Source organism: Silene latifolia, chromosome 7, assembly GCF_048544455.1.
Source record: "Silene latifolia isolate original U9 population chromosome 7, ASM4854445v1, whole genome shotgun sequence".
Taxonomy (NCBI): domain Eukaryota; kingdom Viridiplantae; phylum Streptophyta; class Magnoliopsida; order Caryophyllales; family Caryophyllaceae; genus Silene; species Silene latifolia.
Genome location: NC_133532.1, coordinates 126,175,673 through 126,202,030, shown reverse-complemented (window position 1 = coordinate 126,202,030; position 26,358 = coordinate 126,175,673). Strand labels below are relative to the sequence as shown.

The 26,358-nt window shown below is 37.4% G+C and overlaps 2 pseudogenes; both read right to left on the bottom strand.

Moving 5' to 3' along the window:
• Positions 1–747: 747 nt before the first annotated feature.
• Positions 748–8,065, bottom strand: LOC141590766 (uncharacterized; annotated as a pseudogene).
• Positions 8,066–8,776: 711 nt separating this feature from the next.
• LOC141590765 (cysteine-rich receptor-like protein kinase 26) lies at positions 8,777–24,714 on the bottom strand (annotated as a pseudogene).
• Between the last annotated feature and the right edge of the window lie 1,644 nt (positions 24,715–26,358).

The following is a 26,358-nucleotide window of genomic DNA, read 5'->3' as shown; positions in this document are numbered from 1 at the left end:
ACAATGCCACAATGGGAAAATCAGCGCAGCTCGAACGGCCAGAGTCGTCTAAGAAGGGTTCAAAGTTCAAACAGTTGTACGAGTCAACATTTCGTATAATAAACGCTCCAGTTATCTGTAATGTTCGGTATAATAAGCTTTCGATTGAAGACACAAGCTGAAATCATTTACGTAATTAATATCTCAACAAAATTGTTTGTCACCCTTTTGTGTGGTAACAAGTGATGATTCGGACTATGTTACGATCTAATAATGACTACACTTAGTGATATTAGTGAAGTTAAGCTTTCGTCCAAGCAAAATAAATATAATCGCCAACAAATTTCGTTCCTTGTCGTTTCACATCACACATCTCACAATGGGATCATAACACATAAGAAACACATTATTGATCAACAATACTACTTGGTTTTGGTATAAGGCCTAAATCTCATTGATTCCATGGTGACGGACTTGGTAGAAGACTGATCAACAATACTACTTTGCCCGCCAATGTAAAATAAAAAGTATTAATTTAGTCTAATGTTCGAAATAGTTTTCTCATATGATTTCAAGTTGGAATTTAGCACAAGATATAACGGATCTTAAGCATTGGCTTAAGTTTTTCTTAGGGAAGTTTTTCTCAAAATGACGGTACTAAAGAATATGAATCAATACAATATGATCGAATGCGAAGGATTGCTCAATGTGCAGACGTTTGTAGCTTAGAAAGCAATGATGCAAAAATTCTAGAGAATACACTACCAATCATCTTGGTATTGAGTATAACTCATGTGTGACATCGGCTGTTATGGTAGTAGACTTGGTTGAAGATCGATCTATGTCACTTTGTTGCCCACTACTGTAATTCATGGACATGCTGTTTTCATTAGCAGTCATAATTGGTGTTGACGGAATTGGAATTTGAAGATCGATGGAGCAAGTAAGCATGAGAACCACTTCTGTCATTGTGGGTCTTTTCTCTGCATTTGCTTGCACACATAGCAATCCTATTTGAATGCACCTTGTCAACTCGTTGTTCGGACAATTGCCCAACAGTATTGGGTCTATTATCTCAAAGGATCGCTCCTCGTTCCATAGTCTCCAAGCCTTTCAATGTAAACATAATTTTTTGTTATTAAGATTTATAGTTAATTAATTGTAGTTATCGATGTTTAATGTTGTAGATATTCGATATGGCTTTGTTATCTGAACTTGCCTGAATTGAGAGATCTTCCGGTTGTGTCTGGCTATTAATTCTGTTTTTCCGACCACATACAATCTCCAAAAGCATGATTCCAAAACTATAAACATCGGTTTTGTTGGAGTAGTCACCGGTCATTAGGTACTCGGGTGCCATATATCCTCTATCATATTACAAAATTGAAGAATGGTAAACATATAACTGATATACTCTAAAAACATAAGTGTATAGATTTAGATAGCTAAAGAAGGAAGAATTGAAGTATATGTTCAGATACATACCGTGTCCCGGCAATGCGAAGTGTGCTCCCGAACTTTCCCTCACTCTCAGAAAGTTTCGCTAAGCCAAAGTCGGCTATCTTGGGGGTCATATACATGTCCAATAATATGTTAGCGGGTTTAAGATCACGATGTATAATGGTAAGACGAGAATCTTCGTGGAGATATTGGAGACCTCTTGCGATCCCCGTTATAATCTTATTCCTTGTTACCCAATCTAAGAGCGGCCGCTTTGTTGGATCTTTAGTACCATTAAGAAGAGCCAAATATTAGCAAAAACTTCCATAAAAACAACCAGTTCAATATTGAAAATAATCGCAGCTGTTGTCTAAGTATTATGAGTAGGTTACATTAACGCTATACCCCTAAGACACTAACTACATGTCGGGCTCATGTCGTGTTTTCAGGTCAGGAATTGCCACCCTTAACTATTAAATGGGTTACATTAACCCTGTACGACTTAATGCCATGTGTTCATATAATAATAAACACGAGATGGGTCTGGCCTTACCCGCGGTGGAGGAGAGAAGTCTAACTCACAAGCCCAAGAATGTGCTTTTATCTCCCAAAACCAATTGGCAATGGGAGAAACACCCCTAGGCCTTATAAGATAGACAATCTCTCTCTTTTTCACCGATGATCCCCTCACTTGTGAGCCCACTTAAAGATCGGTCTGGAGGGACTGGACATCCTCACAGCCGTCACAGTGCTCACTCGACCCGAGGGACTGGACTTCCTCATGCTGAAACCAGAGGGACTGGACATCCTCACGGCGGGTCGGTGCACATAAAGGCTCAGTTTTAAACACGAGACCCAGGTCCTTTTTTTTGCCTTGGGCTCTGATACCATAATAAACACGAGATGGGTCTGGCCTTACCCGCGGTGGAGGAGAGAAGTCTAACTCACAAGCCGAAGAATGCTCTTATCTCCCAAAACCAATTGGCAATGGGAGAAACACCCCTAGGCCTTATAAGATAGACAATCTCTCTCTTTTTCACCGATGTGGGACTCACAAGTGGATTTATACTCCAACATATAATGATCTACTCCACATAAAACTAACATAGTAAATTCAAGATGAAATGGAAAAAGAGTAATTACCAAACAAGAATCCATCTAAACTTGAATTAGGCATAAACTCATAGACGAGCAATTTCTCATCTCTTTCGGAACAAAATCCCAGAAGTTTAACTAAATTTCGGTGTTGAAGCTTTGCCAAAAGCCGGGCCTCGGTCATGAATTCCTTCTTACCCTGAGAGGTCCCTTTGGAGAGCCTCTTAATGGCTAATGATTGTCCATTGGTATGTGTCCCCTGTTGAAATATTTAAGGGAATACTTAACAATGGTGATTGTTCGAGACGCGATATGAATGAATTTAGCATGTGGGAGACTGGGAGGGACTACATACCTTGTAAACAATACCAAATCCTCCTTCGCCTAGCATGTTTTCATCTGCGAAGTCTCGTGTTGCAATTTTCAAAGTTTTGAATTTATATCGCTCAAATTCTGTATCTCCAAGACCATCTGTATCACTTTTTGCTGTTTCACAATAAGGATTTCAGTCAGACGTTTTCTACCCAAGGAAACTGACAAATTCGTAATTCGGTTTGATTCGAAATAGGTTTCCATTGGTTTGATTAGGTTGCTCCCTGGCTGATGAAAATTTCAAAGTTTTTAGTTAAATTTTACGAAAAAAATTCGAGTATACCTTATGAAATTAGTCAGCCCCCCTAAAAATTTTCGCCCCCTAAATTCAAATCCTGGCTCCCCCACTGAATACAGGTCGGAGTTGGATCAATATTTAATCTTAACGAGATCATTTACCAAATCGATTTACGTAGGAATTAATTCAACTTTATGTGGGGCTGGGTTTTTTCGACAATGCAGAATTAAGTTTAATTTCAATTCGATTCAGGTTACATCAGGTTTTAGGTGGAACTCGAGTTACTGGTTTTGGTTCATTTTGTTGTTAGTTATAATGGAAAAAATTGTTCACAGGTTCGATGACTTACACATACCATCGTGAAATGGTGATCTCGGAGCTTCATCACTATTCGTTTCTTTAGACCTTTTACGACAAAAACATATCCCTATAACCATAAGTAGAAATAGCAATCCAACTGATACGGAAGCTGCTATTGTTGCAATAATTCGCTTGCTTGTTCCTGGATCTGAATGAAAGGATAATCAATTCACCATTAGCAATTATGTGCAATAATAGAACATGACAAATATCGAGTAAAGACGAAATAATTCACCTTTAACGATGGCTGGGGAAGGAAGAGGAGGAGGCGGAGTAAGAAAGCGCGAATCTTTCAGAAAGGGTTTGTCAAAATACCATAACAGACAACTGGGGAGGAAAACCCACGCTCCTGTGCTCGCGCTATCATTACAACATGTCGGCAATTTAGATAAAGCGGTTTTGAGACAATTATTGCAATCAGAAGCATCGAGATCAGCTGTGCATTGCGCAAAACTATACAATTTATTGAACTCCGATGTCACATTGGCTTCCCCTGAAGCAAAATGTGGCAAGGTAGACCAAGCATTTTTTATCAACCGTTCCATTTCAGTTGCTAGTAATGGCGCAAATACTGTATAGTTCATTACTTCAATCGAACTCTGAGTATAATACGACTCTAATGTCTCGGGCAAAGAGAAGATGTCACGGTTAGAATACCTTAACGTGCACTCGTCGTAATATACAATAGCTTCACCAGCTGACGGACAATCCTTAATTATCCTTCCAGTCGCGTCCTTAACACAATCACTACAAATGCGATTGTTAAGGTCATATCGACATTGATATAAGCCATATACTTGATCGGATGCTTCACCAGTTGTGTAATTGTAGAACCAGAGATTCGAGGAAGACGTGATGAGTTTGTCGAAAACAAAATCGAGATTTTTGTCATACGGACTGCCGACAGTGTAATTCAAATCTTTATCAACGCAACGAGTTTTTGCATGCTTTAACTCTGCATCAACTGTGATAGAAATTTGGCAAACGAAAAGGGATGCTAAAACAAGCAAAATTATTTTCGCCATGTCGATACAAATTTATGCTAAATGGTCATTTTTTTTGGAGTAAAACAGGCGATTATGGCTTGTAGGAATGTGATTATCTCTGATTATTGCGTATAAAGAGGGGAATTTTATTGAAATTTTCGACACATAAATCTATTATATGTAATTGACGACCTTAATATACAATTAGTTAGTATCACGTCGAATTTCTTCGTTTTGAAAAATTAGTGTAGAGTAATTTATTAACAATGTCAACATGTATTCTGGCTAAAGAAGAACAAGCCTTTGTCAAACTGCAAACATATTTTATTTAATCAGAAAGCAAAGGAGACTAAATCAGAAACAAAGTACCACTTGAGTAGTCGCATACCACTTATAATAAGATTGACGAATTTTAAAAAATGGCCGGAGATATACAATGTAACATTGGAAAAATCGGAACAGTACGGACAGCTAGAGTCGTCTAATAAGGGTTCAAAATGTTATCGGAATCAACATTCCCGACAATGAAGGCTTCAATTATCTGTGAGGTTTGTTTTATTAAGCTTATGTAAAAAGGAAATTTTTAAATATTAAGGTACAAAATTTATCGTCTTAAGCAGATGGTTGAAGCTCGATAATTGGTACTTATACCTTAATACAGACTTAACAATGTACTCAAATCACTCAATTGATCAATTTGATTGATGTAAGAAGGTGCTTGCTTCGTTCTATTGTATTCGTCTCATCTTATTTGTTTCGAGTCAACTAATGTAAAACAAGTTGAACAAATTAAATATGAGGAATATGAGGTATAACTTTCCCTTATGTCTCAAAACAATAATGGTTGCTTGACTAAATAATGAAACGCCTATTATAGTTTAAATTAAGGACGATCGAACTATTGATTTGTATCGAGGTAACTTACGAGAGCAATGATGCAAAGATTGTCGAGATCACACGATCAATCATCTTGGTATTGAGTATGATTCATCTGTAATATCGGCTGTCATGGTAATTGACTTGATGGAAGATCGATCGATGTCACTTTGTTGCTCGTCACTGTATTGATTTGAGGTCATAATTGGTGCTGATGGCAATGGAAGATCAACAGCGCAAGTAAGCATGAAAACCACTGCCGTCATTGTGGGTCTTTCCTCTGCATTTGCTTGAACGCATAACAATCCTATCCGAATGCACCTCAAAACCTCGTTGTTTGGACAATTGTTCAATAGTATTGGATCTATTATCTCGATAGATCGCTCCTCGTTCCATAGTCTCCATGCCTTCCAAAAGAAACATTAAGTTTTCTTACTATGATTTAGAGTTTCTATGATTTAGAGTTTCTAATTAGTTGTTGACTTTTAATGGTTTAGATTATTGAATTATTTGATGTGCTGTTGTTATCTAAACTTGCCTGAATTGAAAAGTCTTCTTGTTGTGGTGCGGTACTCTTGCTGATAATTCTGTTCTTCCGACCACTTACAATCTCTAAGAGCATGATTCCAAAACTATAGACATCAGTTTTGTCGGAGTAGTCTCCGGCCATTAGGTACTCGGGTGCCATATATCCTCTATCATAGTACAAAAATAGAAAAACAATTAACTCTTTATCTAAAAAAAAGTGTTTATGTTTACCTAGAGAATGAAGAATTAAAGTATATGTTTTAGATACATACCGTGTTCCGGCAATGCGATCTGTGTTGCCAAACTTTTCCTCATTTTCAGAGAGTTTCGCCAAGCCAAAGTCAGCTATCTTGGGATTCATATACATGTCCAATAAAATGTTACTGGGTTTAAGGTCACGATGTATAACAGTAAGGCGAGAATCTTCATGGAGATATTGGAGACCTCTTGCAATCCCCGTTATAATTTTGGTTCTTGTTACCCAATCTAAGAGCGGCCGCTTTGTTGGATCTTAATAAGCACCATAAAGAGCAATCAGATATTAGCAAATACTTTGAAATGAAAAACAAAAACAACCAGTTCAGTATTGACAATAAATCACGGCCGCTTTGAAATATTACGGATTGAATTCAAGATGAAATAGAGAATGAATAATTACCGAACAAGAACACATCTAAACTTGAATTGGGCATAAACTCATAGACGAGCAATTTCTCTTCTCTTTCAGAGCAAAATCCCAAGAGTTTAACTAGATTTCGGTGTTGAAGCTTTGCCAAAAGCCGGGCCTCGGTCATGAATTCTTTTGTACCTTGTCCTGAAGTCCCTTGTGATAGCCTCTTAATGGCTACTTCTTTTCCATTCTTATGTGTCCCCTGTAGAAATATTAAAGGGAATGCTTAACAAAGATGATTCGAGATGCGATATTGAATGAATTAAGCTTAATGTGGAAAGGACTACATACCTTGTAAACAATGCCAAAGCCTCCTTTACCCAGCATGTTTTCTTCTGAGAAATCTCGTGTTGCGATTTGCAAAGTTTTGAATTTATATTGCTCAAATTCTGTATCTCCAAGACCCTCCTCTGCATCACCAATTACTAGTTTAGGTTCATTTTTATCTCAACAAATCGATTTACGTTTGAATCAATTTAACTTACGCTTATCATCATGCAATGGTGATCTCGGAGCTTCATCACTACTCGCTTCATCACGCTCCTTACGACAAAAACATATCCCGATAACCACAAATAGGAAAAGCAATCCAACTGATATGGAAGTTACTATTGCTGCAATAATTCCGGTATTCAATGATGTTGTCTTGCTTGTTTCCAAACCTGAATAAAAAAAAATGAATTCACAACTAAACCATTCATTGTGTGCAATAAATCATGTCAAATACGGAGTAATGATGAAGAATTCACCTTTATGGATGATTGGAGGAAGAGGAGGAGGCGGAGGCGGTATATCTTTCAAAAAGGGACTCCTATCATACCATAACAAACAACTGGGGAGGAAGGCCCAAGCCCCTGTACTAGCATTACAGCATATCGAAAATTTCGACAAAGCAGTTTTGAGACAATCATTGCAACCAGAAGTGTCAAGATCAGGGGTGCATTGCGCAAAACTATACAATTTCTCGAACTTTGATGTCAAATTCGTTTCCCCTGAAGCAAAATATGGCAACGTAGACGAAGCGTTTTTTATCAACCTGTTCATTGTACTTGCTAATATCGGAGCAAATTCTGTATAGTTTGATACTTGAATATAACTCTCCTTATACCGCGCAGATAATGTCTCGGACAAAGAGAAGATATTACGGTTAGCATACCGTAAAGTACACTCGTCATACCATACAATAGCTTCACCAGATGAAGGACAATCCTTAACTATGGTTGTTGTCGCATCGTTAACACATTCGCTACAAACACGGAGGCTAAGGTCATATCGACATTGATATAAGCCATAAACTTGGTTGGAACCATCACCGATTGTGTAATTGTAGAACTTGAGAGATGAGGAGGCGGAAGTGAGTTTTCTGTAAACAGAATAGAGATTTTCTCCATACGAACTGTGGTCAGTGTAATTCAGATTACCACTACGACAACGACTACCAACGTACTTTAGCTGTGCATCGACTGTGGTCGAAAATTGGCAAACGAAAAGGGATACCAAAACAAGCACAATTTTTTCCATATGGCTAGGAAATGATGCCAAGTAGTTTTTTAGTTTCGTTTTTTTTTTTTTTTTTTTTTTAAGTTTCGGTTTCCGGGTTACACCGGTGATTAATGACATATAGATTAATTACTTAATTAGCTTTACGTTGAATTTGTTCATGTGGAATCATTATGGTAGTCTGTAGAATAATTCTTTAACTAAGTCAACATAAACTCTGGCAAAATGGAACAATAATTTGATTTATGAAAGTACCAACTTGGAATAATTTGATTGTCTATTATTAAGTTGACTAGTGTATTATTGTTCACATGGGCAAGTAGACGATTTTCAAACAAACAAATAGCAAGTTGTACAAACAAATCTTGGAGGTTTCGTAGATTAAATATAGAGAGCATATGGAGCCTAGAGGGATTTGTAGTGGAGATAATAAATAACAAAGTACAATATCTCAAAGAATTGAGATCGAATCGTGAGTCAAACAGCCTTTGTATGGAGATGATTCTGATTATATTTTTGAACTAATCACTGATTGGAGTAATGATAAGCGAAATTCAGGTCTCGGCCAAACTAAATAAAATAACATTGTTATGAAATTTCTTTCAGTGTCATTGCAAATCACACATCTCACTTGAGCTATAAAACAAACGGAAATATAATGTGAAATCCTATAGTAGATAGTTAGTAGTGATCAACACTTTGCTGATTTTGCAAATATATGTAGAATATAAATCATCTCGGTTTCGGGTACAAATCCTGAGTCTCGTTTACTCCCGTGGTGACAGAGTTGGTAGACGACTGATCAACCATACTACTTTGGCCGCCACTGTTAGTCACAGGCATTCTAGCTTGATGGGTGGACATGGCCGGTGTTGATGGCATCGGGAGATCGACAGAGCCGGTTAACATGAAAACTACTAACGCCATGGTGGGTCTCTTCTCTGCATTTTCTTGTACACATAGCAACCCAATCTGAATACACCTCTTCACCTCGTTGGTCGAACAATTGTCGATCATTACGGGGTCGGTTAAATCGAAAGATCTCTCCTCGTACCATAGTCTCCATGCCTTTCAATTTAGGTGAAACAAAGTTTATTAACATATGATGATATAATTAAGTTGTAGAAAAAATTCTATTTTACGTCACTGAGCGATTGAACTTACCTGATTTGCAATGTCCTTCTTTTGGGGTGATTGGTGAAACATTCTGTTCTTCTGACCACTCACAATCTCCAAAAGCATGATTCCAAAACTATAGACATCGGTTTTATCTGAGTATTCGCCTGTCATCATGTATTCTGGTGCCATATACCCTCTACATAAATCAAACCGCCAATAAACAGTTATTCTCAAATAGCATTATCTTTATAGGCGAGATAGCATTCGTGAAGTTCTCGCCTATAGGAATTGTAGTAGTTTTAAATCAAGAAGTACTTCTCTGCACCCTCCAAGAGTCTTGCCAAGCCAAAGTCAGCAATCTTGGGGTTCATTTCCTTGTCCACTAAAATATTTCCCGGTTTAAGGTCACGGTGTATAATAGTGAGTCGAGAATCTTCATGGAGATACTGAAGTCCTCTTGCAATCCCCATTATAATTTTGCAAGTATTACCCAATTTAAAAGTCGACGTCTTCTTGGATCTTAGCAACATAAATTGCAAATAAGATGTTAAATTAAATTCGTAAGATTGATTACAATTTCATATATATGCTAAGAGAATAAATCTCGCAAAAGTTTTTCCTCTAAAGTATATCAACTCAACTGAGGAAACAAATGAGAATTATTTAATAAATTAATGAAATTACTAGTATAGATCCCTCACAAATGCGCGGTATTTTAGATAGAAACGTTAAAGAAAATAATAATAAAAATGATATTTAACTCAAATTTAAAATTTAATTGTAAATTTATTATAATTAATATTTTGTATTAATCGGTGGAAAAAAGAAAAAAATCAGTGTAACCCAGATGTAAATATAATATAACGAAAGTCTAATAATAGATATGATATATTACAAGATCAATTACAGATATGACACTACTACAGATACAGCCTATAACAACGGGTAAAAACCGTTGTAAAATAAAAAAGCGGACGTTGTTAAAGCGGCCGTTGTAGAAGGTATTTACAACGGTTTGCTTATTTAGTGAAACCGTTGTCTAAAGTATTCACCACGGTTAAAAGCCGTTGTTGTTGGGTGTTCTCCGTTGTGGAAAGTGTTTCAAAATTTTGGAGGGAATAATATAACAACGGTTGTCGTATGTATAACCGTTGTTGTAACTTTCCCTCCAAAATTATGAAGTCTTTTGACAACGGGTTTATGTTAAATACCCGTTGTTGAAATTGTTAGTAACAACGGTTCTTTGTTTAATACCCGTTGTTGTAATTTTACCTCCAAAATTGTGAATACTTTTAACAACGGTTCTTTGATTAAAACCTGTTGTTGAATATTATGCGCGGGTGATGGTAATCAAGCTATACCTCGCAAGTGCACGATTTTATCGTTGTACACTATTAAGGGTCGATCCCACAAGGAGTTGAAAAGATTACTAATTGTTCTAATCCGATCGTTTAGCTAAGTCGAAAATAAAAGATGATGGTTGATATACTAATGCTACCTAAAATGAAATGAGATGCAATCTAAACAAACGCAGGGTGAAAGAGCAACAACGAAAGATAAGTTGTAATTCAAATGATTAAAAAGGCCTAGGACTCGGTTCTTCCCAAACTATTCGCAATTCCACATGGTTAAATTTCTAGGCTAATCACTAAGGTAGTTAGGTGAGGAGGTGACGGCTCTAATTCGCCTAAGACCCCCCTCTCGGGTTCGAAATAGGACACTAGCACTACCCACCAACCCCCCTCTCGGGTTCGAAGGTCGGAATCCCTAACTCAATACCCGACTACCCTAAAAACATGCATTATTCCCAAGGTAGTCCAATATTTGCTAAGGTCATTAAGCCCCGTCAATTCCCGGGTCATCCCACTCCCTCTCTCGAGGGTCGATTTCAAACGCTAGATTAGAGGTATTCTACCCCGGTTCTCCCTTTCGGTCTCAACCAAGGTCAACAATAGGGTCAAATCATGGGTATCCAAATCACAACCTAACCAACTCTCGTTGGTGGTCAAGGGTCGTAAGTCAACACTACCCAAAAGTCAACCCATAAACCAAGTCAATCCTCTAACCTACCCTCACCAATTTCCCCAAATGATTAGCCTTTAAGAAATTCAATTAATGAAATTACTCATGTTGGGTCAAACCGAGCCCTAGTGGAGGACTACTCACTAATCATGGTCCTAATTGCAAAATAAACAATAAAGATGGAAACTTTGGTCACAAACATGGTGGGAAGATGAAATTCACTACTAAACATGCAACAATCTAACAATGGGTGAAAGGAGAGATGATTTAATCTAATAACAAGAGGGATTAAACCTAAAGACACAATCTTTAACCAATTCAACTCAAAGATTAGGTCTTTGAGGACAACTACCCAAGGATGAACAAATGAAAGACAAACAAAGGAAAGATGAACAATGATAAGATAAGCAATGATGGAATTAACAACAACAACAAACAAACAACAACAACAATTTTAACATAAACAATCAAACAAACATAAAAGATGAACAAAATGTAAACAAATGAAAATAGGGAGAGAAATAATACCAACAAAATAGTGAAAGAGGAATTTGGATAGAAATAATAAAGAAGGAAATCCTTCAATCTTCTTACAAACCCGAGTTCAATCACTAATTGATTGAAGAACTACTTTAATTAAGGAAAGATTAACAAAGAGATTAAGAAAGTTTAAAGCTTGAAAGGGTAAAAATTCTGGATCTAGGGTTGTGTGTACAAAAGGGTTTAAGAGGGGGTATATATAGGTTATACAAGGATTAGGACTGAAAATGGAAATGGGCTTTGAAACTCGTAGATGCACTCCCGGCCGGTCAACCGGCCGCCGGTCATTTGACCGGCTGGGAGTTTCCTGGGTTTTTAATTGAAGTTTTGAAGTCATCAGGTGTGCACGGCCGGTCAACCGGCCGCCGGTCACTGACCGGGCAAGGGCAAAATTGACTGACTTTGGAGCTTGACTTTTTGCCTTTGGAGGGACTCCCGGTAAAGCCGGCCGGTCATTTGACCGGCTGGGAGGTTTCTGTAACTTTCTTCCAAATTCTTTGTTTCTTCAGCAATGTGCCTTCCCAGCCGGCTGACCGGCCGCCGGGCCACCGGCTGGGGATGCTTCTCCAGCTTCCTTCCTTCATTTCCTTGTAATATGTACTCCCAGCCGGCTGGCCGGCTGCCGGCCTACCGGCTGAGGGTACTCCTCAGCATAATTTCCTTCATCTTTCATGCATAGCTTGGAAATCCCGTCTTTCTAGCTTAATTTCGCCCGTTCCCGCCTCAATTTCTGCAAGGGGGCCAAAGTGTCATAGTAAAGGGAATCGGGACTACAATCGAGAGTAAAGGGGGTACAAAACCGCCTTAAATGGGGTCGAATATGCATGAAAATAGAGAGAAAAAGAGTGCAAAATGGTCCTATATCAGCGGGTATTTGTAAATGTCATTCACAACGGTGTTATTTTTATTAACCGTTGTGAAAGGTATTCACAACGGTTTTTTTTAGTAACCGTTTTTATTACGTACACCTAATGTTCTGAAAAATTAAATTTGTTTCATGCCATTCAAAAACCTGCATATATCAAGAAAGACCATATACCAAAGACCAAAGATAAATCATAGCTTTGGGTTCATCGAACTCAATAGATTCAATTCAACCACATACAACAAAAAAGATCATATATATATAATTACAAGGAGTTGAATTTACATGAACTAATTAATCATTCCCTAACTTCAACAAAAAAATTACTAATAAGCTGATCTAAACTGTGAGTATAGTATCATGCATTTCTATCTATATATATTCTAAGACGTAGTTGCCCCACATGTCTCTTACCTCGTCTATATCTATACTTGAGTATTGCTCAACTGTCGTGGATCTGGTTGATTACATACTGCGGAAAAAACAAAGAGAATACATTATGGTATATATAGCGGCAAGCAAGACAACATTAGCAACATCATGGTATATATAGCAACAATTGCAAGACAACATTAGCTCTAATTTAAAAAAAGTAATAAACACATGTTTAAATTATTACTAACCCTTTCTGGAATAACGAGATATCTTCGCCTAATAATCTCCAACATGAACCGACAAGCGTAGTATCCACATTGTATGCTATCTGGCTGGCGAGGGGCCTATTATTACATAAAAAAAACAGACGAGAGAAGGCTCACATCAGAATCTTGAACTTTAGGTATTGTATTAGTATTAAACACAGATTTTGCACTTAATGTTATTGTATTTGAGCACGTACCCCTCGTTATCGTAAAAAAATCGGGGCCAACATCGAATCGTTCGTGGGTTGATCCTCCTCGTTTGCTCTTTTCTTCTTAAAGGCCCTTTTTTTAAAAAATAAAAAAGGAGGCAGAAACTATTTTTTTTAGGGGCAAAAATATGAACGAGCTTTTTTCTATAAATAAAAATTGAAAATGTTATTATAAATAAATTAGTATTACAAACTTACATTTTAATCAAGTGCTTAAAAGTCTCGCTTGGTTGATGATGTAAAGAGTCCAACCGTAAAACTTTTTCTTTGTCGGCATGATGGCCGCTAGCACCCAATGAGTCCTACATCAAGAGACATCATCATTATTAACAAGTACATATATTAGTTATGAAAATGCAATTGTAGGGGGAAACGTAATATTAATTTGTTTATTACCCTTTTTCATTATAAACGCCAAAAATCGCCTTCTTGGTTGTCGCCAATTCTTTGAGCAATATAATCTACCCGTTGTTCGAACGAGAAATCCGGAATAAATAAAGATAAAACATAGGGGCACATGAATCCGTATTGATCAGATGGAATATTCTTCTCGGGGATCACTCTGGTTTGCAATATCCTACATTATTATGGTATTAATTCCGGTATTTAAAACACTATCTACCTATACTAGTAGTCGAAATATTAGACTATGAAATTATTTATTAAGAAACTTATTTCATCCAAACAAATATGTGTGCTATATCAATCTGGTCTAGTCCAGCCCATACGGCTAGCGATCCCATGATATGCATGCTTGGCGCTCACCCCTAGAATATCCTCCTCGAGCGGAATAATTATCGCTGCTCGGAGGCTATGCGATGGCCAGCCTCCTCATACAGTCTCATCATCGTCCCCGTTCTTACTTTTTGCATGTAATCCTTCCCTTTATATTTTGTGGAGTTTATACTCCTAACTTTCACGGCCGGGAAAGAATGAGTCTTTGATGTGGTGCTACTACCACCAGCCTACACATGTAGTATAGATAATTAAAATAATAAAAAATCCAAAGGTAACATATCCTAGTTGGAGTAATAAAAATAAAAGCGTACTTAATTAAATACCTCGTCAACTGCTCTTTCAATGATGAGGTAGTAGTAGCGTGTAAGACCGGGGACTTAGGCTTATCGGTCTTTTTTGTCCCCTACACAAAATTACCATGCTTTTTATAAATACGAGAAAAATATAAATAAAGGGGCGAGGTTAATTTTTTAAAAAATGGAGAAGTTAATTAAATACATACCTCATCAAGTTGTTGTGAAGTCGAGGTCGTTGGCATGTCCGTGGACTTAGGCTTATCCGCCAAAGCCGCCTTTTTGTTCCCTACAAAAAAAAAAATAACATATAAATTTAACATATAAAAACATTCAACAATTAAAAATGTAACACATATATATATATAAAGGTATTTCTTCTAACCCCAACTGCTTTCCGCTGCTCAGGCGGAGGCGGCGGAGACATCTTCGCCAAGTAGATGTGAGTATTAGGCCATTGGATGAAACTTCCAAGCGCATCTCCCAGAATGGTAATGTCGTCACGAACTGGGACAGGCAGTGGAAAGTTTTCATGGCCTGGAAAGACTGTAGTTATCTCTACTATTGTATGATTCGGCAAAAGTTTTTCGCCATGAATAACTACGCTTTCATTTCTGCTGCATTTGTTTTCTACGAGACCCCGGCCAACACGCACATGTGGCTTTTCGATTCTATTAGGGTCAGCAAGAATAACTGGCCTATTGTTTACGGCCTGAAGAATATACACATACATATACATTATTATATATATCTTTGCAAAAACGCTTCAGCATTCAAAAGATTTTGCAAAAACGCTTTCTGTCTCAGGCCGATTTTTGCACAAACTTCAGCATTCATATAAATTTAACTAATTAAACACTTCATGCATACCTTACAAAAACAGGGAACCGACTTGAAGGGGATGTATGCTTTTTTTCCATCACCGTCTTCTCATCAAGTTGCATCTCCTTTTCAGACCCATTATTTACCTAATAAAATTAACCAATTCAATGGCACCATGTCGGAAGTTGGCAAAGTGAACACACCCCCGATCTTACCCAAAAAAAAAACAAAAGAAAAATAAAGAAGTATATTAGGTACCTGATCGGCTTTAGTTGTTACAACTTCAGAAGCATTATTAGGTACCTGATCTTTCTGAATCTCGTTGACCGATACTTCCTTCTCATGTATTGCCAAGGTAGTAGCGGCCTCTTCACCAATCTGTTGTACCTTATTATTACCCCTTTAGAAATGACATCCTCCATCATCTTCACTTCTTCTTCGGAAAGCTTACCTCCAAAGCATTCAGCTTTAGTAGTACGGATGCCATTAATCAAGTCGCTTGCCAAGAATGTAATGTGTCGGCAATTTTTATCCCAACAATAACATGTGAATTGAACTTAAATGAAAATAATAGAATAAATGTTACCATGTCGGCGTTCTCGGACTTAGTCTTCCTTTTCTTCTTTATCGGGGCAGTTGTCCCATAATATTTCGTTACTCCAACCTGTAACGGACGCCCCTCAAACGACCTGGATGTTCGGGTCGGCCGATCGCTCTAGCAAGAACGTCATTACGACCACCGGGAGTGAATTTCCCTTCTTCTACCTCTTTCAATACGTTATCCTATAATATATTAAATAAACTTCAAATTATATTTGTGACTAAAATAATAAAGTTAGTAATGAACTCGTCTTAATAAAATAATGCTTACTATGTTGGCCAAAACTTCCACATCGTATTTGTCATGCGACGACCGGGATCCTTTAGGCGTGTGCCCATGTTTATAAGTTACATGCCGATCCACCTCTTTCACTCCCTTTGCCACCTACACATTAACATGGTAACATTTATACACGTAAATGTGTATCAATGCAAGTCCAAGTGTGATTAAAAAAATAAAGTCTCACGGGGCAATAATGCATGCTACTTACGAGGTCCTCTTCTATCTTTCTCAGAACCGCCTCGAGAACCATAGAATTTCCCCTTCTTGCATGAAATGTTAGCACGATTTCTTTTGCTAACGGCCTTCAAATAATTATATAAAAGCGCAAGTAGATGAGATAATAAAAAGATTATATAAAGGACTCATTAATTAAAAAAATGATAGGTAAATCGTTAAAAGGCGAGGATATTTAACTCGAAACTTCTCGCAGTTCTCATCTTTTTGAAAAGATCCCATTCTTCCTGCTTGATGGTGGGACACTTGTTTTCCGGTGGGCTCTTACGCATCTCCCCGTTGCCTTGTCCACATACAACCAATCCCTAGCAACGCCACACTTCCACCGCCCTCGTGGACATCACCGCCTTATGCATTAAATACTCATCATGACTTTCATCGGGTATAATAAAGCCTTCCTTTATACGAGCCAAGTATAACTCCGCCAATTTTGGATTCAAACTTTTAACATCCTCTAAATGGATAGGCACAAACTGTCTTGTGCAAGCACCAATCCAACTGGAGAAAAGACCCGCATTTGGACCAAAAGAGGGAAACCCTTCTCACTCCATGTTATTTCGAACGGTACGTTTAGCGGCTATAGCTGCAAGGACTTTCTTGCACTTCGTAGCATCCCTCTCACCAGGCTTATTATCACCAGGCTCATTATTCTTTTGACTTCTTTTACGTTTTTCACCCATGATAATCCTAAAAACCAAATATGAATGATATAGCTGGATATGAACAACTTAACAACGTACATGCAGAGTATTATCTAAAACCCTAAACCCTAATAGGAATGAAAACTTAAAACAACAGATTGAGCTTCTAAAATCCTAAACCCTGATAAGAGGAGTAAAGTAGATGATGCGGGATGATAAAGATAACAAAGAAGACGAAAAACAAACAAATGCATGAAAAAAGAAACAAGATGATCGTCTTAAAACCCTAATGACGAAACACAAAATTAAAGTGAACATACCTGTTGATGATGATGATAAAGAGAACGAGCAGGATGATAAGGGAAGGCAACGGATTCTGGTTTCGAAATCAAGGCGACGAATGTAAAAAGCGAGGAAGAGAGAAGGATTAACACAGGATACCAACGGTTGGAGTAATAATGTTGTGTGTGTTAGTTTGTGTATGGCATGCTGGATGGGTTTCTATATTAGTTTTTTATTAAGACAAACTATTAACAACGGGTGCTCAAATAAGAACCGTTGTTATATGTTAATAACAACGGGTCAATAAAAGTCAACCGTTGTCAAAAGTTTATTACAACGGGTAACATATACCCGTTGTAATATATTTTCACCAAATTTGCGCCAAAATGAAATACGTCAAAAAAATAATTGACAACGGGTAGAGGTACTACACCCGTTGTTGAAAGTATTAACAAGGGTAATTTAAATATAACCGTTGTTATTGTTGAACCTCTTTTTTTAAAAAATTATCGTAATTCCATTACCAAACCTGTAACAATACATTATTCAAAGAATTTCAACACCAAAGATCCACATCTAATAATAAGATCAAGAAAATAAGACAACTTACACCAAATGCATGCATATACCGTATGTGTCCCGATGAACTATCTCGGGATCGGGGACGTTTCTTGGATGTCATAGTTTCTTCGTTAACCCAAATACCTTCACCATGGTCATCACGCATATAGATGCTTTCAAAGTGTCCTCATGTTCGGTGTCAACATCGTCGAAATAAGATACGGTGGTAGACTGATCCATTCCCTCAAAAACGACATCCCGATCATCATCATCATTATCGGATGGACTACTCCTTCTTTTCCTTATAGACAAGACAACGCACCACTTCTTATCCATAGGATCGGTGACATAGAACACTTGTTTAGCTTGGGATGCCATTATGAAAGGATCATCCTTATTATTGCCAACCTTACCCAGATTGACCAACGTAAATCCCATCTTATCCTTTCGGACACAATGGATGTTGTTATCAACCCAATTACATCGAAACAAAGGCATTGTGAAATCAATGTAATCTAGTACCAATATTTCTTGAATAACACCATAATAAAGGCATTTTCCCCAAATAGGCTTTTTATCTTTTGAAGTAGCAAAGTGCATTGCCTCAAATTCAAAACTCACACCACTATTTTGCATTGTGCTCACCTCATCTTGCTCGCGGGTGTAAAAAGTATATCCATTAATGGCAAAACTGTTGTAAAAGGTGACCCTGGCATTTGGACCTAAACCAAGACGTAGTAACCTAGGAGAGATGTCATCACCAGTTTGATCAAGACACGTAAGACAATATTCCTAAACCACTCCGGAAACGTCTTCGTATGCTCGTTCGCAATCCACTTCTCGGTCTTGTTTTGGTGATCGTATTTGAGCTCATCTTTGTGTTGTTGAATATAAGGTTGCACCTCATCTTCGTTGTTTAGCACATACATGTGTGCTAAATGCAACATTTCACGTGTCACAATTTTTTCAACCCGGCCCCTAATACCTTTTCCGGTCATCCAGTCACTATGACGATTCTTAGGAACGCCAATCAACTCCTCAGGGGAGAGATGAGCGTAACAATATGAAAGAGCTTCGTCTAAAATAGCGCGTTCAGCAATACAACCTTCCTGACGATACCGATTAGATGTATAGTCCTTGTAGACTTTCATCAATCTTTCGAAAGGATACTGGTATCTCAAGTACACGGGCCCAAGGTACAAAATCTCCCTAACCAAGTGAATGGTCAGATGAATCATGATAGTGAAGAAAGAGGGTGGAAAATACATTTCCAACTCGACAAAGAGAGGTTACAACGAGGTCCCGCAATGAATCCGCGTCATCGGGATCGATGACTTTCTCGCATATGGACTGGAAGAAGAGACAGAATCTAGTTATAGCATATCTTACCTTTTCAGGTAAAATGGAACGAATAGCCACAGGTAGTAATTGTTGCATCAAAGTGTGACAATCATGTGACTTTAACCCGGTGAGTTTTAGGTCTTGCATCGACACTAGGCTTTTGATGTTCGACGAATAACCATGTGGCACTTTAATTCCATTCAAGCATGCACAGAACTCTTTTCTCTCATTCCGTGAAAGGGTAAAAGCTGCTGGCGGTAAAAATGTACGATTACCTCTCTTCTGTGGTGCCAACTCTAGCCTAATACCCATCATTTTCATATCTTCCCTAGCTGCGGCGTTATCCTTTGTTTTACCAGGAACATTCCGAAGGGTATTGATAATATTATCACAGACATTTTTCTCAATGTGCATGAAATCGAGGCAATGCCGACCTCCAGTCGTGCCCAATATGGAAGTTTATCAAAAAATATGGATCTTTTCTTATACCCACGAGTAGACAATTTAGAGCCGCTCTTCTTCCCATAATCTATCTCAATATGCTTTACTTTCTGATAAACTTCATGCCCACTCAAAATTCTAGGAGGTTGACGAAGTTCTTGTCTTCCATTGAATGCTTTCTGCATCTTGCGATAACAATGGTCATGAGACAAGAACCTCCTATTTCCCATATACACATACTTACGAGAAGACTTCAAGTATTCGGACTCGATATCCTCCCCACACAATGGACAAGCTTCTTTCCCATGAACTGTGTGCCCGAGAAAGGTCGCCATAAGCCGGATAGTCGGTTATTGTACACAATAACATCGCTCTCAAATTGAAAGTTTCGTTCTTATATGCATCAAATACTTCTATCCCACTATCCCACAACAATCGCAAATCATCTAAAAGAGGTTCCAAATATACATCTATATCATTTCCAAGTTGTTTAGGGCCGGAAATTAACAACGACAACATCAAATACTTTCTTTTCATGCACACATATGGAGGTAAGTTATAAATAGCCAACACTACGGCCAAGTACTATGTTGGCTACTCATGTTTCCGTGTGGGTTCATTCCATCAGTGGACAGCGCTAGACGTAAGTTTCTAGGTTCATTGCCGAACTCGGGATACTTAGCGTCGAACGATTTCCATTGCTTACCATCTGCCGGGTGTCTTAGCTTTCCATCATTTATTCTTCCTGTTTCATGCCAAGTTAACATTTTTGCATCATCGGGATTCGCATAAATCCTTATGACTCTTGGTATCAATGGAAAATACCACAACACCTTAGCCGGGATCCCTTCCTTATCCTTATAACGCCACTCCAAACATTTAGGGCAATTGGTTAAGTTTTGATATAATTTCCGATACAATATGCAATCATTTGGACATGCATGTATTTTCTCATATTTCATACCCACTCCTCTTATTAGTTTTTTCGCCTCATATGTCTTAACAGGTAGAACATTACCATCAGGAAGCAACTCCTTTATTAAGGCTAAAAAACTAGTGAAACACGTGTCACTCACCCCATTTGCCCCCTTGATATTATACAACTTCACCACAGCCGACATTTTTGTGAACTTACAACCAGGATAAAGAGGTGCTTCAGACTCACACAACTTCTCATACATGTTGTTAAGGTCATCCCAATTACTAGTGTCATCACCTACATCTTCAAAAGCAATGGACTCATCATCATTCTCTTCATTATCTATAGACCCAACATTCAACTTCTCTACTTCCAACTCTTCCAACTCAAAAAACTCGGCAAACTCAGGATCATCAGTTAGCCTTTCGTGTACCTCAACATCATCTTCTTCAGAGTTATTCTCTTCCTCTAATGATTCCCCATGAAAAATCCAAAGTGTATAGGATCGACTAAATCTCCACTTTTCTAGGTGTATTTTAACGTCCGGAAAAGCCATATAGCTAATATTACCACATCTTTCACAAGGACATGCAATACTAGAAGAACCATTCAAATTGTTCGAAACGAATTCATAAAATTCAGCTAAACCATCCTTGTAGGTGCGGTCACTCATATTTGCATCAATCATCCAAGTTCGAGTCATTATTCTACATTCGTAATAATAGGCAACTAATTCAGAAAATACAATAATAGGCAAACAAATAAACGAAATTCAGGAAAGCAATTAAGCTAAATTATCAACAAATTAGATAATAACCCAAAAAATCCTATATCTAGTTATAATAAGCGTTGCTAAGAAACATATATATACCTGATTGATAAACACGCGCGATGAGGGAGAGAAGACGTGACAACAGTGACGGAGATGAAGACAGAGAGACGATCAGGGAGGAATGGAGGATGATATAGTAGCAGTATTAGCTTGTGTTTGTGTTTGTAGCGTATAGCAGAATAAAGCAATATGTTGTTCTTAAGATTTTCATAATATTAATAACAACGGTTATTGAGATTACAACCGTTGTTAAAAAGTATTAAAAACGGGTTCTAATATAACCGTTGTGATTACTTTTCACTAATTTGGCGCCAAACCATTAACAACGGTTAAAATTTAACCGTTGTTATTAGTTTTTTCATTAACAACGGTTGTTTAAGTATGACCCGTTGTTAAAACAAATAACAACGGCTAACAACACATAACCGTTGTAATTAAGTTTGGTAAAATTCGCGAAATAAATTCTACAACGTGTTTTGATGATTTTCGTGAATAAGCGTTGTTAAAGGGCCGTTGTGGTTGCCTGTATTTGTAGTAGTGTGATATAATAAAAGCCCAATTATAGCCAAATTCATTTAGGCGTGCAAATTTTGGAGAAATCTTATTCTTTTAATATAAGGGGGATTTATCTTGATTACCACGATTTATTTTACCACAATATTCTTACAACAATATAATAAATTTTCTAAAAATTATTTTTTTGATATATCATAATTAACACCATTTTTTTAATAAATAATTTGTCTATCACAATTAATAAAATTAATTAATTCAACGAACACGTATTATTAAATTAATTGACCAATTAATAAAAAGGTTTTTATCCAAATTCCGATAATGTTGTCCTTTTTTGTACCACGGGGCTAATTTATATCATTGTATCAAATATCCCAAAATTCATTTTTTTCATATTATGATTATAACTCAAATTATTTTAAGTAAATGATTGTGTATCATTAAATGATATAATTGGTTAAAAGGTAAAATATAATTTTTAATTACACTTATCATCAGTTTCATGGCAATAAAAAAGACGTTTTTTCATTAAAATACTCATTTTATGACTTTTTACGGCTTTAATTTTTTTTCCCTTGTATCAAAATACAAGGATAGAAATGTGACAAAACATATGAGTGTCAATTTTAAGTCTATAATCTCTAAAAAAATACACTAAAATAAGCCCTAAATAAGAAGTGCATGCATTGTACGGGGTTAGTACTAGTTATGGTTTTACCAGTTGATTATATACTCCCTCCGCCCGGTCATTTGTTGTCCTATTCCATTTTGGTGTGTTCGCGAATTGTTGTCCTTTCTATTTTAGAAATGTATTTAGTGAATGTGATCATTCACACTCAATTTGGCCTACTTGTCATTAAATAAGTGACTCTGTCCTCTTTCCTTGATTTTTGTGCCAAAAGCAAAGAAAATAACAATTGACCGGGACGAAGAGAGTGTAATACATTAAAAACATAAACGTATCCTACATCCTGCATCTATTGCAGAGTATTATACTAGTATGACATAAATCAACAATGTAATTATCTATAGCTGATAATTTAAGTTAAAGTTGTGAGAAAATATATACCAAACAAGAACCCATCCAAGCCTGCATTAGTCATAAACTCATAGACGAGCAATTTCTCCTCTCCTTCCAAGCAAAATCCATCAAGTTTTACGAGATTTTTGTGTTGAAGCTTCGCCAAAAGGCTGGCTTCGGCATGAATTCCTTGGTACCCTGTCCTGAGCCCTGAGAGCCTCTTTATGGCTAATTGTTGTCCGTTCTCTAGTATCCCCTGTTGAAAATACATGTAAAATCGAATGGTGTAACGTGCCGATTGTGTTTAAAGATGAGAGATGACGTTAAGAATGCACAAGTAAAGGTGATATTGTAGGGGATATGGAGTGCCTTGTACACAACACCGAAACCTCCTTCACCCAGCATGTTTTGAGTTGAAAAGTCTCTTGTTGCAATTTTTAGCGTCGCAAAATCGTATTCTGTAAATTTTGTGTCTCCAATACTCTCTGAACCACCTCTTACTGTTTCATCACAAAAATTTAGTTAGAGGATACCCACTTATGAACCGATATTGTTACAAGATCAAGAGTAAATAATGGTTTCTTATTCTTAAATGTATTTTGTATCAATAGATAATGTCGATCAGATTCTCAACAATAGGTTTCAGGTTCGAATCCCCATATGTTTAGTTTATGTTATGTTGGATAACTTACCGGTACCATTACCAAAACCCTTTGGTGATCCTGTTAGTGTTCTGCTAGTAATCTCTTCCTCTGGTTTTTTGCGGCAAAACCATATCCACATAACAACAGATAGAACTAGCAATCCCACAGCGCAAGCACCGCCTATCGCTCCAATTATTCCCGGCTTCAATGATGTCTTATTGCTTGTTTCCGAATCTGAATAAAGTTAATATACAATTAAAAAGTCTCTTATACGATAGTTTTATACTAAAACGAATGATAGAAATTTCGAAATAGATGAGTATATTACACTATAGTAACTCACCTTTGTCGACAGCCGGGCCAGGGGGAGGAGACGGTGGAGGGTCGATCAAAAAGGGATTCACGTCATACCTAAGTTGACAACTAGGCATAAAAGCGGTCGCACGTATACTCGTGTTACAACATTGATTTAATTGAGATAAAGCACTTTTGAGACAATTGTTGCAACCAGTATTGCTAATATCAGGGGTACATTGTGCAAAACTATACAATTGTTCCAACAATGTCAAATTAGTCACGCTCGATCCAAAATGTCGTGAATCAGCCGAGACTTTCTTGATGAGCTCGTTTATTGCTTTCGTTAGCTCTGGAGCAAATTCGAGTTCCTTTTCTGTGCTCCGAAAATAGGCAAATGGAGATGTCTCGTATGTAGAAAAGATATTACGATTGGCATACCGTAACATACACTCATTGTACCAAACAATGCCTTCACCAATTGAATGACACTTTTGAACTAAATTTCGAGTCGCTTCCTTTACACATTGATTACATACGTCTAGGCCAATGTCATTTCGACCTTGAAATAGGCCGTACACTTTGTTGGAACCAACACCGGTTGTGTAATTAGAAAATTTGATAGAAGATGATTTGGATGTAAGTTCTATTAAAACGGTTTCTAGGTTTTCTTCATATGGATCACCGTGAGTGTAATTAAAATCTAGACCCGTACAACCCTTATCGATGTATGTTATTTCTGTTTGTGCATCGATTGAAATAAAATGTTGATGAACCAAAAGCGATACTAAAACAAGCAAAATTCTCGCCATGGCGAACGAAAAATGGCTAAGTGACTTTTTATTTTTAATTTTTTTGCGAGAAAGAACTAGAGATTAAATTTTCATGTCATATAGGCAATCTGATCAATGATCAAATGTTTAATGGGATGGAATAACTTGTCTTCATAGTTTGACATTTTTTCATGTTTTATTAATTATATAAATATAAATTATACGGAGTAATTGATTTGATCAAATTATGTAAGCATCAGGTCGGAATGCGTCATATGATAATATCATACGGAATATGTTGGGGAAGCGTCTTGTAAACCCGGTGTAGGAATAGTCTCACCAACAACGATATTGGGATGGAACACAAACAATGAACGTAAGTAAAAGCAAATAAAAATGACATCACAATTTCTCACGTGGAAACCCTTCTCAACTAAGGGAAAAACCACGGCTCTCTCGACAAATTAATTCACTAATAAGATATTACAAAGTTCGTAAAGTACAATCACACACATTAGTATTGCCACTTTCTCTCAAACTTTGTCTCACTCTTATTATATGTAATGGATGTTGAACACTCTATTTTCTCTCCTTAAGAACAATAAGTATTCTCACCAAATTATATTAATTTGCTTCTCTTCTTTTTGTGTGTATAAAACTGTTCCGGGTGTAATTCCAGAGCAAGTATAGTTACCACCCGTGGCTTGTTGAATGATGTCTTGAGTTGGATTCTCCTTTGGTCTTAATCGTTCCTCTCGGCCTCTCCTGCAACAATGAACGAACTGAGGGCTTGGCTTTGTGCCAAGCGTACCCACTCCGACGCCCAAGTCAGTAAACTTAGAGGTATAAGTTGTATGCTAATTGGCTAGGAATATATTGTAGAGAGATAAGGAAGATTATAGCAGATGAATAGTGTATTTAGGTCAAGTTGTATATTTCTGGATTGGATGCTTTCCTCAATGAAGGTTGAGGAGTATTTATAGACTTCACCTTTTGTCACGTAGTGGCCAAGTGGCCAAGTGGCTAGCAGGTGGAAAGACTGATCTACCCCTCGGCCGAGGGACCTATGGCTGGCCGGCGGGCGCTGTTGACCCACCGCCGAGGGGTCTTGGATATGAGTACGCGGATATGTGTCCCGGCTGGCAGGTTGTCGTGCCGGGACCTAGGTTGACAGGCCGATGGGCGGCATCGGCTAGGCTGTCTAAGTCGTTGACTTGCTGTGGACATCTTTGACCTTGCTCAATATGTTGACTTGGTCAGCGGTGCAGAATATGCCCCATCAAAAACTATTAGCACCAATTGCCTTTTATACTACACATATTCTCAAAACTTATAATAACTTATTAATTGTTCCCGGCCCATTAAAACAATTCAATAACTTCTAATGCATTATATGTTTCATCTTGCAAAACGTACACACTTTACGCATATGCATTTGGAAACATCAATACATTTTATTTCACCATTTAATTGTTGGAGTTTTTGGGAGATTAATCCAACAGAATAGTACATTTTCGTCCGTACATAAGTTAATACACCCATGTCGTAACTCGGAATCGGTCATTGGATAAGACTTAGGACGACAATGACAATAACAACAGTAACAGAAGCATTACCCCATTGTTTCAAGGATCGAAGTGAATACACACAAAGGTGGAAATGTTATATTACACAAGACTATTA